Source organism: Triticum aestivum, chromosome 2A (assembly GCF_018294505.1).
Source record: "Triticum aestivum cultivar Chinese Spring chromosome 2A, IWGSC CS RefSeq v2.1, whole genome shotgun sequence".
Taxonomy (NCBI): Eukaryota; Viridiplantae; Streptophyta; class Magnoliopsida; order Poales; family Poaceae; genus Triticum; species Triticum aestivum.
This window is the reverse complement of record NC_057797.1, coordinates 739,676,882-739,692,915: the sequence shown is the minus strand read 5'-3', so window position 1 is coordinate 739,692,915 and position 16,034 is coordinate 739,676,882.

Sequence of the window (16,034 nt, the reverse complement as noted above, 5' to 3'; positions counted from 1 at the left end):
CAGCTAAGCCTCCGAGTGAGAGGGTTGCTCTTCACTCGGTAGGATTTTGATAACTTAGGCGAGTGCTTGGACTGCAGCTAAGCCCCCGAGTGAGAGGGTTGCTCTTCACTCGGTAGGATTTTTATAAACTTAGGCGAGCACAGGGCTGCAGCTAAGCCCCCGAGTGAGAGGGTTGCTCTTCACTCGGTAGGATTTTTATATACTTAGGCGAGCACAGGGCTGCAGCTAAGCCCCCGAGTGAAAGTCTGGCTTACCACTCGGTAGGATTTTGATAACTTAGGCGAAACGGATTCGCAGCTAAGCCTCCGAGTGGGAGTCTGGCTCACCACTCGGTAGGATTTTGATAACTTAGGCGAAACGGATTCGCAGCTAAGCCTCCGAGTGGGAGTCTGGCTCACCACTCGGTAGGATTTTTACAAACTTAGGCGAAACGGATTCGCGGCTAAGTCACCCACTGAGGGGGAATTTTATTGGACAAAAATAAAAAGTGACAGAAACTATGGAGGAACTATGACACTATTATTTTGAGGTCCATGAACTATAGAAGTACTTTATTGCAACTCATCCGAGTGATAAAACTTAAGTATAAAATGGGCGGAGTAGCTCCGCGTTCCAAGCTCGGGGCTCGTCGATATTATGCTCGACGTTGTAAAGACGGTACGCCCCGTTGTGGAGAACCTTGGTGACGATGAAGGGGCCTTCCCAAGAAGGAGCAAGCTTGTGTGGTTTGTGCTGATCCACTCGGAGAACTAAATCTCCTTCCTGGAAGGCTCGACCTCTCACATTTCTGGCGTGGAAACGACGCAAATCTTGTTGGTAGATGGTCGACCGGATCAGAGCCATCTCCCTTTCTTCCTCTAAAAGGTCGACTGCGTCCTGCCGCGCTTGTTCAGCCTCTGCTTCGTTGTAGATTTCAACTCGAGGAGCATTGTGGAGAAGATCACTCGGCAAGACTGCTTCAGCTCCGTAGACCAAGAAGAATGGAATTCTTCCGGTCGACCGATTAGGTGTGGTCCGCAGTCCCCAAAGCACTGAGGGAAGTTCGTCGACCCAAGCTCCAGCCGCGTGTTTGAGATCACGCATCAGTCGGGGCTTCAATCCCTTAAGAATCAGTCCATTAGCTCGCTCTGCTTGTCCATTCGACTGCGGATGAGCGACTGAAGCGTAGTCGACCCGTGTGCCTTGGGAGTTGCAGAAATCTCTAAATTCCTCCGAGTCGAAGTTCGATCCATTATCCGTAATGATGCTGTGCAGGACTCCATATCTGAATATTAGTTCCCTGATGAAGCTAACAGCAGTACCGATGTCAAGGTTCTTGATTGGTTTGGCCTCGATCCACTTGGTGAACTTGTTGACTGCCACCAGTACATGCGTGAAGCCACTTCGTCCTGTTCTTAAAGGACCCACCATGTCCAGTCCCCATACTGCGAAAGGCCAGACGAGTGGGATGGTCTTCAGAGCCGACGCAGGCTTGTGCGACATATTCGAGTAGAACTGACATCCCTCGCACTTATCCACTATCTCTTTTGCCATCTCATTCGCCTTTGGCCAGTAAAATCCGGCTCGGTATGCTTTGGCCATGATGGTCCGAGAGGACGCATGATGACCACAGGTCCCCGAGTGAATATCATTGAGGATGAGTCGACCTTCTTCTGGTGTTATGCACTTCTGACCGACTCCAGTCGCGCTTTCTCTGTATAATTGTCCTTTGATTACGGTAAAGGCCTTGGACCGACGGACGATCTGTCGAGCCTCTTCCTCATCCTCCGGAAGCTCTTTTCTCAGGATATACGCGACATACGGAACTGTCCAGTCGGGAATAACCACCAAGACCTCCATGATCAAGTCGACCACCGCTGGGACTTCAACTTCAGTCGGATCTATGGCACTCTTGGGCTGTGGAGTTTCTTCGGTGAAAGGATCTTCTTTGACTCACGGAGCGTGTATATGCTCCAGGAATACACCACTCGGAATGGCTTCTCTCTTGGAACCTATCTTTGCTAGATCATCAGCTGCTTGATTTTTCAGTCCGGGTATATGATGGAGCTCCAACCCCTCGAACTTCTTTTCCAGCTTCCTCACTGCACTGCAGTATCCAGTCATGGCTGGGCTTCTCACATCCCACTCTTTCATCACCTGGTTGACCACTAAATCCGAGTCGCCATAGACCATCAGGCGACGGACGCCGAGTGAAATGGCCATGCGCAACCCATATAAGAGGGCCTCATATTCTGCCTCATTGTTGGAGGAATCAAAGTGAATCTGGAGCACATATCTGAGCTATCTCCTCTGGGGGAAACCAGGACAACCCCAGCACCGGAACCATTCAACATCTTAGAGCCATCAAAGAACATGGTCCAATGCTCCGAGTGAACTTCAGTCGGCTGCTGTTGTTCAATCCACTCGGCGAGGAAATCTGCTATTGCCTGGGACTTAATGGCTTTCTTTGCCTCAAACTTGATATCAAGGGGAAGAAGTTCAATCGCCCATTTGGCCACTCGACCAGTTGCATCTCTGTTGTGCAAAATCTCTGATAGTGGAGCGTCGCTGACGACTGTGATGGAATGATCAGAAAAATAATGAGCAACCTTCTTTGTGGTCATGTATATTCCATACACAAGCTTCTGATAATGAGGATATCTCTGCTTGGATGGAGTCAAGACTTCAGACAAATAATACACTGGGCGCTGAACTTTGAGAGCTTTTCCTTCTTCTTCCCGCTCGACCGTAAGCACAGTACTGACGACTTGTCCTGTGGCTGCGATATAGAGCAACAGAGGCTCTTTGCTGATTGGAGCAGCAAGCACCGGCTGGGTGGAGAGCAGAGCTTTTAGCTCGGCAAACGCTGCATCAGCTTTTGGAGTCCACTCGAACTTGTCTGTCTTCTTCATCAGTCGGTAAAGAGGCAATGCCTTTTCACCGAGTCGTGAGATGAATCGACTTAATGCGGCCAAGCATCCAGTAAGCTTCTGGACATCGTGCACTCGCACAGGGCGTTTCATTCGGAGAATAGTGCCAATCTTCTCTGGGTTAGCGTCGATTCCCCGTTCGGAAACGAGAAAACCGAGTAACTTGCCACCAGGAACTCCAAATGTGCACTTTGATGGATTGAGCTTGATATCATATCTTCTGAGGTTGGCAAATGTTTCGGCGAGATCAGCGAGTAGGTCGGAACCTTTTCGTGACTTGACAACAATATCATCCATATATGCTTCCACATTCCGACTGATTTGAGTGAGTAGACACTTCTGAATCATTCGCATAAATGTGGCTCCGGCATTCTTGAGGCCGAATGGCATGGTGATATAGCAGAAGCACCCGAATGGAGTGATGAAAGCTGTTTTTACCTCGTCGGGTCCGTACAGACGGATCTGGTGGTACCCGGAGTAGGCATCTAAAAAAGATAACCTCTCGCATCCCGCGGTCGAGTCAACAATTTGATCTATGCGAGGGAGAGGAAAATGATCTTTCGGGCAGGCCCGGTTGATGTGCTTGAAATCAATGCACATTCGGAGCGACTTGTCCTTCTTAGGAACCATGACGACATTAGCGAGCCACTCGGAGTGGTATATCTCTCGGATAAATCCTGCCGCCAACAGTCGAGCCACTTCTTCACCAATGGCTTTTCTCTTCTGGACGGCGGACCGCCGAAGATGCTCTTTGACTGGTTTTGCAGATGAGTCGACTCTTAGGTGATGCTCAGCCAGTCCCCTGGGAACACCTGGCATGTCAGCGGGCTTCCATGCAAAAATGTCCCAGTTCTCACGGAGGAACTGGATGAGCGCTTCTTCCTATTTTGGGTCGAGTGTTGTGGAGATGCGGGTCGGAGCTGCATCGGGGTCAGTCGGGTGAATGTGAACAGGCTTCGTCTCACCGGACGACTGGAATGCAGACTCTGTGGTGGGTTTCTTTGATCGCAGCAAGTCACTCGGATCTGCGTTTTGCTTGTATTCCTCGAACTCGACCGCTGTCACCTGGGAATCGGCAATCTTGGAGCCCTTCTGAAAGCACTCTTCTACCTTTTTCCTATCACCGGTGACAGTGATCACTCCTTTGGGGCCGGGCATCTTCAATTTGAGGTACACGTAACATGGTCGAGCCATGAACCGTGCGTAAGCTGGTCTCCCCAAAATGGCATGATATGCACTCTGAAAATCCACGACTTCAAACGTCAACTTTTCTTTGCGAAAATGTTTCGAATCACCAAACACCACGTCCAAAGCTATTTGGCCGAGTGACTCGGCCTTCTTCCCTGGTATAACTCCATGAAAGCTCATGTTACTAGTGCTCAGCCGGGACATCGGAATGCCCATTCCTTTCAGTGTGTCTGCATACAACAAATTCAGCCTGCTTCCACCATCCATCAGCACTTTTGTCAGTCGAGTGCCTTCGACAACTGGATCGACCACCAAAGCTTGCCTCCCAGGGGTGGCAATATGAGTCGGGTGATCAGATTGGTCGAATGTGATGGGTATTTGAGACCATTTCAGATAATTTGCTTTTGCTGGGGCAACCATGTTCACCTCTCGGTTAATGACTTTCAGTCGACTCCTGCTTTCCACATCTGCAAAGATCATCAGAGTGGAGTTGATATGCGGATATCCTTCCTCACTGTCCTCCTTGTCTTCGGCCTTGTCCGACTCCTTCTCCTTGTCCTTAGACTGTTTTCCCTGAAACTGCTGGATCAGGAGTCGACATTGGCGAGTGGTGTGCTTCGGGTAGATGATATTCCCCTCTTTGTCTTTCTTCGTGTGGATGTGACATGGCATATCCATTACGTCGTTCCCTTCTTTATCCTTTACCTTCTTGGGGTTCCAGGATCCTTTTGGTTTCCCCTTAAACTTTCCCTGAGTCACGGCCAGAGCCTCTCCAGGAGCTGCCGGTTCAGCCTTCCGCTTCTGTTTCCGACTGGTGTTTCCTTTTTCCGACTGACTCGGCTTGTGCTTGCCGCTTCGGAGTCGGTCTTCTTCTTCGCCGTTGGCGTACTTGGTAGCAATCTCCATCATCCGACTCAAGGTCATGTCACCGGTTTGACCAAACTTCAAACTCAGTTCTCTATTCTTGACGCCATCTTTGAAGGCGCAGACTGCCTGATGATCAGACACGTTCTCCACAGTGTGGTGCAAAGTGATCCACCTTTGATTATACTCTCTGAGAGTCTCATTGGCCTTCTGCACGCAGACTTGCAACTCTGTCAATCCAGCTGGTCGCTTGCAAGTTCCTTCAAACGTTCTGATGAACACTCGGGACAGATCTTCCCAAGTGTAAATGCTGCTAGGAGGTAATTGAGTCAACCATGCCCTGGCAGAACCTTCCAGCATGAGGGGCAAATGCTTCATGGCCACCTCGTCGTTCCCACCGCCAATCTGAACTGCCACTCGGTAATCTTCAAGCCAAGTTTCAGGCTTAGACTCACCAGTGAACTTGCTGACTCCTGTTGCCAACCTGAAATTGGGAGGGATAACTGCGGCTCTGATAGCTCTGCTGAAACATTCAGGACCAGAAACATGCACTCGACTGCTTGTGGGTGCATCTCTGTCGAGTCCGCCTCGATGGGCTCTGTTCCGGTCAACCAAACCTTGCACGATAATGGATCGCGCGTCGAAGCCTGGTTCTCTGGGGTCGACTAGAACCCTTCGCCCTGTACTGTACTGACGCCTGTCATCTTGCCGCCGAGGAGCGTAAGACCCACCCCTCGGAGGGGACTTGGGCACTCGACGCCAATCATCTTGGTCGAGTCGGTCACCATATTGATCTCGCCGATTCTCGCGCCCTTCACGCCGCGGAGGCGATCTGGGGCTATGAGCCGACTGAACCGTATTCGCAGTGACGGATCGACTGTGAATTCTATTGCGCGACTGAGACACGGCTGAATTCTGATCTCCTGCTGCCCGGAGCAGATCCCTGATCTGCAGCAAACCTCTGCCGCTTCCGACTGCGAAGGCTGGATGGACTCTGCTATACGGGTCGCAGCTGCTAAATTCTGGATTGGGGTTCGATATACCTGAGTCGGCGGGAAGAGTTGACGTCGACTGGTGTCGGGAACTTGTTGCCGCGCGCGCTCGTCGAGTGCTCGCTGAAGATTCTCCAGTCGAGTGCGTTCGGCCAAATTGGCCAGACGTGCCTCCTCCAAGGCACGAGCCTCGGGGGTTTCTCCTGCGATGGGAGTACGCAGGGCATCCACGTCCCTGCGGCGAAGTTCCTCTCTTTGCAGAGAGTCGAGTGGCTCGGGCTGGTACTCTTCGTAGCCTCGTGCGGGGTCGCCTCCGTCACCTGCTCCACCATCACGGGCGAAGCTAGGGGGACCGCGGGGCCCGTCGACCATCAAGATTTCCGCCGCTGGATCACTGCTACCGCACTCGGATGCAGTCTCTATGGAGCCAGTCGACAGATCGAACAAGCCGTAGAGAGATTCGTCGGGCTCGATTGCCGCAACTTGGGTGGTGGCCGATTGGCGAGCCATCGCGTGCCTCACCCATCGCTGAAGCCTCGACCGGCCCGAGCGCTTGCGCTGGCGGGAGACCGGGAGGGTGGACGATGGAGGAGCCGACCGATACTGGGTCGACGGTTGCCGCAGCAGAACGCCGCGGACACATGCGCAAAAATGCGTCGCACCGCGGACGGGGAGCGCATCAACGTCGAGTGGAGCCTCCTGGAGCCACGCAGAGTCATCGGCGATGAAGGTGAGAGTGCCGAGACGGATCTCTTGACCCCCGACCAAAACTCCAGCAGACACCATGATGAAAGTACTCGGAAGAATCGCAACTTCTCCACAAAAATCGCTAAAACACCTGCCCCACGGTGGGCGCCAACTGTCGTGGTTCTAAGCCTGACAGTAGAGTGGGGGGTAGGTATGGCGAGGCAAGGTCCTAGCTATGGAGAGGTTGTAAACACAAGGGATGTACGAGTTCAGGCCCTCCTCGGAAGAAGTAATAGCCCTACGTCTCGGAGCCCGGAGGCGGTCGAGTGGATTATGAGTATATGGGTTACAAGGTGCCGAACCCCTCTACCTGTGGAGGGGGGTGTCTTATATAGAGTACGCTAGGACCCCAGCCAGCCCACGTAGGAGAGGGTTTAAGGTGGGTCAAGTCTGGGGCGTTACTGGTAACGCCCCACATAAAGTGTCTTTACTATCATAAAGCCTACTTAATTACAGGCCGTTGCAGTGCAGAGTGCCTCTTGACCGCCTACTGGTCGAGTGGGTCTTCATGGTCGAGTCCTTCAAGTCAGTCGAGTGAGTCCCTTGTTGGTCGACTGGAAGGCGACCTCTTCTAAGGGTGTCCCTGGGCAAAGTACTTAGATCAGGTTCATGACCCTACCCTAGGTACATGACCCCATCAGTCGTGGGGCAGCCAAAAGGAGGTCACCGGACTGCAAACATGCATCCAATCCCTGGTGAATAAGCAGCTCAGGCTTGTCAACGTGGTCCAGGTTATGCTCATCCGCTTGATCCTCCCGTGTCAACAATGGGCTTTCAACCTGTGGGAGTTCGATCTGGCGCGGCACCAAACTCTGAGCAGGCTCTTCGACACGACGTGCGAAGATGCCCGGAAGGTGCTTTTCAAAGGCGCCTACGCTCCCGCATCCACTACCGAGGATTGCGGATTCAGCGCGCAGCGTCACGCTAGCGCAGTAAGCTTTTTTGTATTTTGTACAGGGCACTAGTTTTCCATAGTTTAACTCTGTGCGGGATCTAAGCTCCCTTACCTTTGACAGGATTGGCATGCGAAGTCCGGACGGATCGACTGTCCGGCACCTTTGCCCGAAGACCCAGTCGATGCCCACCTGGCGAAGCTGCTGGTTCCGGCACCCTATGTGGTGCCGGAGAAGAAGGCCGCGAAAAAGGCCGCGGGGACTCGAAAGAGTGCCCGGTGCCAGGAGGCGTCGGATCCATCATCCGACGGTTCCGAGGCGCATTCCTCCCGTGAAGACGAGGAGGAGGAAGAAGAAACCCCTCCCCCTCCAGCGGGGGAAGGGAAGAAAAGGAAGGCCGCCCCAACTGGGGAGGCCGAGGGGTCCAAGAAGGCGAGAACCCCTCCTCCGGACTACTCCACCAACGCCAACGACGGTGAAGAGGAGTGGCCGCCCAGGGCCAAGCCCCTGGAGAAATCGTAAGTATCCGGATACCAGAGTGATTTCATAGTATTTGATTATTGCACAGCTTTCCCTTATGTCGGATATGTTTATGCAGCCCACCCAAAGACCGGCTCGACGCATCGTCGAGCGGCTCATTGGACTCGTCGGACGTGAACTCGCTTCCGACGGCTTCCTCCCCCCGCCCTACGGACGACACCGAAGTGTTGTCCCAGCAAGTTCCAATCCGGGAGGAGGTGGTCCTGGAGGCGCCGCAAAGCGACCTCCCGGACTCCAGGCGTAAAGGGGACGAAACCCCCCAGGGCTCCAAGTCCGGCCCTAGGCCAGACACCGCTCCGGAACCTTCAAAGGTTCCAGAGTCCGGCGGGGAACTCCTTCCAAGAGGAGCAAGCCCGCCGCGCCGGCGACCTCCGTCCAACCGGAGGCGCCGGACAATCTGTTGGAGGCGCTCCAAGGCGCCTCCATCAACGAGGGGCACCGCACTATTATGAGTGCGGTGGTCCAGAAGGTTCAGTCCGCCAAGAGCGGACTGACTGAAGCTTGTACAAGCCTTTAAACAGGCTTTGAGGTAAGTAAAGAATGTGTAAATAACATTACCGCATAGACAGTAGCCCCTCATGCTCTGTTTGGCGTTCGGGAAGAAAAGCCGAATAGAGGATCAAATAAAATTCGCAGGAGTCTAACAAAAAGAAGTCAATATGCGTGTGCAGGCTTCCCTGCTGGCGTCCGCCACACTGACTGCGGAAGTGGACATGCTAAAGCAGGACCTCGAGCGGTCCGAGCAAGAGCTCGGACGTGCCAAGAAGCAGCTCGAGGACAGTGAAGGTAAGAAATACCTTGTATAAATGTGTATAAAAAGGTGCAATTGCGAAAAATGACAGGAGTATCATGGCTATTGTAGGGGCCACGTCTGAGGTGGCGACCCTGAAGCAAGCGCTGCTCGAGGCCGAGAAAAGGTCGGCCGCGGAGCGCACTGAGCGAGAAAAGTATGAGGCCGAGGTTGGCAAGGTCGGCAAGAGCTCCAAGCTCTCATGGAAAAACATGAGAGTTTGGAGCGTGACTCAAGGACGCGAGCGTCCGAGCTCGCGGCGGCTACTGAAAGTGCCAAGTCTGCCAAGGCCGAATCCCAGAAGACCCTCCAGGAGTTGGATGAGGTGAAGAAGATAGCGGCGGGTAAGGCATTCTTTATGCAAAGTAAACACATAAGCGTGAGTTACTTGTTACTTACCCGAATCCAGAGTTCTCCAGGCGCATTCGCAGATCTTCCTCGGAGTATATCTGATGCCGCCGCATTCTATCGAGCCGAGGAGGGCAGCTCGACGGAGAAGGTGTTCTGGTCTCAGTACGCTAAGGCCGGACACCCCGTGCCCCTGAGCGACCAGTTGAAGCAACTGGTCGAGCTCCATAAGGCGGCCGAACAGGCCATGAAGGGCCTCATAGTTCGGCTATGGCCTGGAGAGGCTCGGCCTGGGAGCTATTTCGGGCTGGTGCGGCGGCTGGTGGAGGCCTGTCCAAGGCTCGAAGTCATCAAGCGCTCTGTCTGCATTGAAGGTGCCTGTAGGGCCTTTGCCCGTGCGAAGGTGCACTGGGGCAAGCTGGATGCTGAGAAGCTTGTGAAGGACGGGCCACCGCCGGGAAAGAGCATCGCAAGCCCGAAAATTATTATAAGGATGTTCTGAAGGGTGCCCGCCTTGTGGCGGATGAATGTTCTATGGATGTAATTTTTTAATAAAACTCGCTCATTTTGTCCTGTGCGCTGAAAACTTGTTCATATGCGCTTAAGCAATGCTGTTTGAATTTAAAATATTACCTTCTGTGCGGTTGTTTATCAATTCTGAGAGATGGCGAGTCGTCGGCTTCTGCCCTCGTGCCGCTAGTGCTGGGCTGTTCGGGGATAAACCTGAGGGCTCTTTTTCCCATGTTTGGGTCCTTCGAGGGAGGCGCTCAGCCCAACGAACAAGGCAATCGGACTATAATGCGTGAACACTCTCACTTAGCCATAGAATTCTATAATTTTAAATTTCGGCGAAGCCCCTGGTATTCGGAAGACCGAGTTCGGGGCGCTATCCACGCCTTGACCGGACAGAGCCGGCTCCTTGCCCTAAGCGGCATAAGTCTTTAAGGCCTCGAAAAGACCTCTCGAACAGCGACCAGCTCTCGCCTCATCATGACGGTCAGTTTTAGCTTTCTCCACTGAGGTGCTCGACCCAGCTCAACCAGGGCACAATCGCAGTGGTTCTCCTAGTGCTACCTTAGCCGATATAGCGAAACGTAAGGCACCAAAACATAGGAGCCGGGCAAACCCAACTATAGACCCAAGACATGATTCGGAGCCGATGCATATAATGCTATAAGTTCGGGGTGCCGCACTTGTTAAAGTGTTCGGACTTCTCACACCATGTTGAGGGGTATTGAAGCCCCTGGCGTATTTTAGCCGTACCAAAGTGTACGGGTGCAATATGTCGTTAAGGAACATATATAACTATTAAAAAAAGAGTAATGCAAAAATAGACAAAAGCTATGCATTGTTTATTAAAAAGAGCTGCGATCAAAGCAGAATGATACAAATAATTCGATAAGCAAAAGGTTGGACTATGTAACATGTCCGCTCTAGGGGCAAGCTGCGGAATAATATGCGAGACAGGTATACTGCTCGTGATAGAGACCACCTGGGAGTTCCATAATGCGGCGTGGCTTGTCTGCTTCCCTGGTTGTTGCATCATTTGTGCGGCAATTGAACTGCCGAACAGGCCTTCCGAAGAGTGGAGTCCTGAAAGTAAGAGAAAATTAAAAAATTGGCAGCCCCTGGTACGGTTGAAGCCGTGTTTTGGGCGTGCCGTGATGGTGCCCCTCCCCCTGTGCCGATGGTATCTCTAGAGCGTAGTTATGTACGCAAAGTACTGACGTCGCCTTTTTGCGAGGGCTAGGGTTGGGGCCGCATTGCTTCGCCTGCTCGGATCGTGCCAGGCAGTCTTGTTGTAGGTTACTCCGGGCGCACTTGACGGTGTCCGATCGTTTAGTGGCCGGACCGGAGAAATGCCTGGAGAGGCTGCTTTGTACTTCCGCTGCAAGGGCCGCCGTGTGCTCCTCCGTTCGGAGGGAGCGTTCGGTGTTTTCGTTGACCGTAATTACTCCTCGAGGGCCTGGCATCTTGAGCTTAAGGTATGCGTAATGCGGTACCACATTGAACTTAGCGAATTCGGTTCGCCCGAGCAGTGCGTGATAACCACTGCGAAACGGACTATGGCGAAGATTAACTCCTCGCTTCGGAAATTATCCGGAGATCCGAAGACCACTTCAAGTGTGACTGAGCCTATACAGTTGGCCTCTACACCTGGTATTACGCCTTTAAAGGTCGTTTTGGTGGGCTTAATCCTCGAGGGATCTATGCCCATTTTCCGCACTGTATCCTGGTAAAGTAGGTTCAGGCTGCTGCCGCCGTCCATAAGGACTCTAGTGAGATGAAATCCGTCAATAATTGGGTCTAGAACCAATGCGGCGAATCCGCCATGACGGGTGCTAGTGGGGTGGTCCCTTCGATCAAAGGTCATCGGGCAAGAGGACCATGGGTTGAACTTTGGGGCGACTGGCTCTATCGCGTATACGTCCCTTAACGCGCGCTTCCGCTCCCTCTTGGGGATGTGGGTTGCGTATATCATGTTCACCGTCCGCACTTGTGGGGGAAAACCCTTCTGTCCACTGTTGTTCGGCGGCCGGGGCTCCTCGTCGTCATCGCTATGCAGCCCCTTGTCTTTGTTTTCGGGGTTTAACTTGCCTGCCTGCTTGAACACCCAACAATCCCTGTTGGTGTGATTGGCCGGCTTTTTGGGGGTCCCATGTATCTGGCATAAGCGGTCGAGTACTCGGTCCAAACTGGACGGGCCCCTAGGATTCCTTTTGAATGGCTTTTTTCGCTAACCGAATTTAGAGCCTCTGAATCCGGCATTAACTATCGTATCATCTGCATTGTTGCCGTTAATGCGGCGCTTCTGCTTGTTGCGACGCGACCTGCCACTGCTGTCCCTGGTGTCCGAATTACCAGGGTTCTTGGTTATATTGTTGCTACGAGCAAGCCAGCTATCTTTTCCCGTGCAAAAGCGGGTCATGAGTGTCGTGAGTGCTGCCATAGATTTCGGCTTTTCCTGTTCAAGGTGCCGGGCCAGCCACTCGTCACGGATATTGTGCTTGAAGGCTGCTAGGGCCTCAGCGTCCGGACAGTCGACTATTTGATTTTTCTTTGTTAGGAACCATGTCCAGAATTGCCTGGCCGATTCGTCTGGCTGCTGAATTACGTGACTTAGGTCATCGACGTCTGGGGGTCGCACATAAGTGCCCTGGAAATTGTCGAGGAATGCGGCTTCCAGGTCCTCCCAACAGCTGATTGATCCTGTTGGCAAGCTGTTAAGCCAGTGCCGAGCTGGTCCTTTAAGCTTGAGTGGGAGGTATTTTATGGCATGGAAATCATCGCCGCGGGCCATGTGGATATGAAGGAGATAATCCTCAATCCATACCGCAGGATCTGTTGTGCCATCATATGATTAGATGTTTACAGGTTTGAAACTCTCGGGGATTTTATGATCCATTATTTCGTCTGTGAAGCAGAGTGGGTGTGCGGCGCCTTTGTACTGGGCTATATCATGACGTAGCTCCAGTGAGCCTTGTCTGCTGTGTTCGGCCCTCCCGAATTTGTGGCCAGCGTGACGGATGCCGTCTCGAGCCGTGGGGCGCCCACGCGATCCATATATCGATCTTGTTTGTCTTGCCTTCTCCTCCAACATGTCTCGTAAGTCCGGCGCATAGTCCCGTGCCTTGGTACGGGGTGCGGCTTGAGTGGAGGGCCGAGAGGCCTCTCTGTCGCGGCCACGAGGTGGCCTGTCGGCCGCATCAAGTGCTTCCTCCTCTAATTGGGGTAGCAACCTGCGCTTTGGGTAACTCTTGGAGGGGCGTTCAAGTTTATGCTCTTCGGCCGCAAGGACTTCAATCCATCTGTCGACTAGCAAATCTTGATCAGCTCTAAGCTATTGCTGTTTTTCCTTAAGGCTTCTTGCCGTGGCCATAAGCCTGCGTTGAAAACGCTCTTACTTGACGGGATCCTCTGGCACGACGAATTCGTCATCGTCGAGGCTTGCCTCGTCTTCGGAGGGAGGCATATAATGATCGTCCTCGACCTCTCTGTCTGCCGCTCTCTCATGAGGGCTGGTTTCTCCATCCTCCTGTGCTAAATCTTTCTGGAGGGGGTTTTTTCGGCGCTTTCCGGAGTATTATTATCTCCCATGCTGGAATCACCGTGTTTGTTTTGGCGGATTTTGAGCGGCGCCGCTGACGTTGGCACTTAGGCTGTTTCTTGGAGGGGTCATCCTCCGCTGTTCCATCGCCATCTCCCTCTTTTGGGGTGTCCATCATGTATATGTCATATGACGAGGTGGCTTTCCAGGGCCTAGTAGGCGCTGGTTCTTCATCATCTCCTTCATCGGCGTCCATACCGTCGATGTCTTCGGAGTCGAAGTCGAGCATGTCGGTTAAGTCGTCGACAATGGCTACAAAGTGGGTGGTGGGTGGGCTTTGAATTTCTTCATCGTCCGAATCCCAACCTTGCTGGCCGTAGTCCGGCCAGGGCTCTCCTGATAAAGAGAGAGACTTTAGTGACTTCAGAATATCGCCAAAAGGCGAGTGCTGAAAGATGTCCCCGGCAGTAAACTCCATGATCGGCGCCCAATCGGATTCGATTGGCCGGGGCACGGAGGGTTCGGAGTCCGGGAAGGAGTCCGGCTCCTTGGAGTCACGAGTCTTGCGGAGTGCGGGGCTGGTGTTCGGCTCAATCGTCATTGGGATCGCAGCCCCCGAGGCGGTGTCCAACCGCCCATCCTCGATCGGCGGGGTTGGCTCCGAATTAAGGATCGGAGCCGATGCGGGTGCGGCCTCCAGGGCACTGTTCGGTGGCAGAGCTAGATCATGCTCGTCGGGACAGTGCGGCGCGCTCGGCAGTGGCTCGAATCTGTCGAGGATCAAGTCCCCGCGGATGTCAGCCATCTAGTTTAAACTTCCAAATCTGACCTGACGGCCAGGGGCGTAGCTTTCGATCTGCTCCAGGTGGCCAAGTGAATTGGCCCGCAGTGCGAAGCTGCCAAAGACGAAGATCTGTCCGGGGAGGAAGGTCTCACCCTGGACTGCGTCGCTATCGATGATCGTAGAAGCCATCGAGCCTGACGGCGACGACACAGAGGAACTCTCAATGAAAGCACCAATGTCGGTGTCAAAACCGGCGGATCTCGGGTAGGGGGTCCCGAACTGTGCGTCTAGGCTAGATGGTAACAGGAGGCAAGGGACACGAAGTTTTACCCAGGTTCGGGCCCTCTTGATGGAGGTAAAACCCTACGCCCTGCTTGATTAATATTGATGATATGGGTAGTACAAGAGTAGATCTACCACGAGATCGAGGAGGCTAAATCCTAGAAGCTAGCCTATGATATGATTGCTGATGTGTATGTTGCGGACTAAAACCCTCCGGTTTATATAGACACCGGATAGGGTTAGGGTTACATAGAGTCGGTTATAATGGTAGGAGATCTAAATATCCGCATCGCCAAGCTTGCCTTCCACGCCAAGGAAAGTCCCTTCCGGACACGGGACGGAGTCTTCAATCTTGTATCTTCATAGTCCAGGAGTCCGGCTGAAGGTATAGTTTGGCCATTCGGACACCCCCCAATCCAGGACTCCCTCAGGGGCACCCACCGTCCACGAGGGTGGGGGCGCGCCCTACCCCCTGGGCGCGCCCCCCTACCTCGTGGGCCCCCTGGTGGCCCTCCGATGCCCATCTTTGGCTATATGGAGTCTTTCGTTGAGAAAAAAAATCATAAGCTAGCTCACCGGACGAAACTCCACCGTCACTAGGCAGAACCTTGGCGGAACCAATCTACGGCTCCGGCGGAGCTGTTCTGCCGGGGAAACTTCCCTCCGGGAGGGGAAATCATCACCATCGTCATCACTAAGGATCCTCTCATCGGGAGGGGGTCAATATCCATCAACATCTTCACCATAACCATCTCATCTCAAACCCTAGTTCATCTCTTGTATCCAATCTTTGTATACAAACCTCAGATTGGTACCTGTGGGTTGCTAGTAGTGTTGATTACTCCTTGTAGTTGATGCAAGTTAGTTTACTTGGTGGAAGATCATATGTTCAGATCCATTATGCATATTAATACCCCTCTGATTATGAACATGAATATGCTTTGTGAGTAGTTACGTTTGTTCCTGAGGACATGGGAGGAGTCTTGCTATTAGTAGTCATGTGAATTTGGTATTCGTACGATATTTTGATAAGATGTATGTTGTCATCCCTCTAGTGGTGTCATGTGAACGTCGACTACATGACACTTCACCATTGTTTGGGCCTAGAGGGAGGCATTGGGAAGTAATAAGTAGATGATGGGTTGCTAGAGTGACAGAATCTTAAACCCTAGTTTATGCGTTGCTTCGTAAGGGGCTAATTTGGATCCATATGTTTCATGCTATCGTTAGGTTTACTTTAATACTTCTGTTGTAGTTGAGGATGCTTGCAATGGGGGTTAATCATAAGTGGGAGGCTTGTCCAAGTAAGGACAGCACCCAAGCACCGGTCCACCCACATATCAAATTATCAAAGTACCGAACGCGAATCATATGATCATGATGAAAACTAGCTTGACGATAATTCCCATGTATCCTCGGGAGCGCTTTCCTTCATATTCCCATGTCGAATCATATGATCTTTGGCTATATGGAGTCTTTCGTCGAGAAAAAAAAATCATAAACTAGCTCACGGGACGAAACTCCGCCGCCATGAGGCGGAACCTTGGCGGAACCAATCTACGGCTCCGGCGGAGCTGTTATGCCAGGGAAACTTCCCTCCGGGAGGGGGAAATTATCACCATCGTCATCACCAACGATCCTCTCATCGA